This window comes from Adiantum capillus-veneris, chromosome 1, assembly GCF_014529385.1.
Source record: "Adiantum capillus-veneris isolate H3 chromosome 1, ASM1452938v2, whole genome shotgun sequence".
Classification (NCBI taxonomy): Eukaryota; Viridiplantae; Streptophyta; class Polypodiopsida; order Polypodiales; family Pteridaceae; genus Adiantum; species Adiantum capillus-veneris.
Window position 1 is genome coordinate 40,932,010 of NC_140931.1, and position 1,665 is coordinate 40,933,674.

A 1,665-nucleotide genomic window follows, 5' to 3' on the forward strand; every position below is an offset into this window, starting at 1 on the left:
CACTGCTACTAAAGCTTATTTGACATGGCCACGAAAAGCCCTATCTTCACTTGGTTAGGCTTGGTCTCACGCCATCTTCACCCCCCCCTCCTCCTCTATCCCGCACGGGCACTAAAAGGTAAAGATGGTTCCAAGCTGAGATGAAGTCTCTCTCTCTCTCTCTCTCTCTCTCTCATTAAAACACCCCTTCTCTATTGCACAGGTATGGATCATGGGCCCTCTTTCACAGTTTTAAAATTACCTCAACTGTGAACACTTCCTTTGGAAAAGGAGAGAGCAAAAATTACAAAAATCTCTCAAAATCTAGTTTCAGCACCCTTAGCTGCGCCAACACTAGGCACGAAATCTAATGATCTATGCTTCATGGGCCTTCCCAGATTGCTTCTCCTTGGACTTCTAGATCTTCAGAACCTTCTTCACAATCTTCTACTCTTCGACCAAAAAAGCCCGGATAATTCTCTCACGGACGGCACTTCCTGACAAAGCACCACCGAATGCACGATTGATCGTCTTCTTCCTTTTACTGAAACGAGTGTTTTGATATTCAGCAGGTCGTAGAAGTGGAATCCCTTGAATACGCTTTCCAGTGATTGCACATATTCGGCCCCTGTGCATGCTTCTTTGCATATTGTAACACAAGTTGTTACGGCGGTCTGGTTGGACTTGGTCGCATAGCTGTGACGACGGCGGTACATGAGGCGCTGCACCATAGCTGCCTCTGCCACTACAAATTAGTCTCTCTCTCTCTCTCTCTCTCTCTCTCTAAAAGTCTCAGAAACAATGCACGCCGGCGCGCGCTATTTCAGAGAGGTTTTTTTAATTTATAGAAAGCTAAGCTCTACGAGAATCTCATTCTTATCACCTTTGAAGAGAAATAGATGTCGATGTACCGCTTGATGAGCTAGGCCTAGTGGTTGCACCCTTCTGTGCTTCCTTGCGCTTCTCCAGCCTCTTGTGCCAACAACAGCTTTCTTGTACTTCCATGTGCAAACAAGGGCAATGACAAACCCAGCTAATGCACCTATGGACTTAAAATGAATGAGATCCGACAAGGCGGCCGTGAAATGTGATACTGTGCTCAATAGGGAGGTTCCAAGGCCATGGAAAAGCTGCAAGATCTTCTTCTTCTCTCTCTCTCTCTCTCTCTCTCTCTCTCTCTCTCTCTCTCAGTTTTACCTTGTTGGGTGTTTTGTTCGCGCTTGTGATTGAGAGGAATGGGCGAGGAGCTCTCTAAAAATAACCTCTCTGAAAGAGCGTGCGCCGGCGCAGACTCTTTCTGAGACTTTTATAGAGAGAGACATCGACTCTTCTGAGGCGGCAAAGATTCCTTCTCACAAGAAAGAAGCTTGCGAAGAATTATCAGAGACAGAACTGGCCGATTTCGCATTAGATCCGCATGCGGACGAACGACACTATTAGGTACAATGCTAAGAGGAGGCATTGGCGCAGAACCAAGCTTGGTCTGTAGACATTAACTTTTGATTGCAAAACACAAGCTGTCAAGTAGAAGGTAGCGTGTAGAAGAATGAGTAGCTATACCTGGGGATGCTATTCTGTTCTTGTTTGTAACTTTGTACTCTTTGTCGACTTCTTGCCGATGACACTTGACAACTCGAGTGATTTTTAGTATTCACCTCGTTTCAATTTTGCTGTCCAAAGGCATTT

General features: G+C 45.6%; 1 pseudogene; it reads right to left on the reverse strand.

The window, feature by feature from the left end:
• Window positions 1-384: 384 nt before the first annotated feature.
• LOC147464591 (large ribosomal subunit protein eL34z pseudogene) lies at window positions 385-710 on the reverse strand (annotated as a pseudogene).
• Between the last annotated feature and the right edge of the window lie 955 nt (window positions 711-1,665).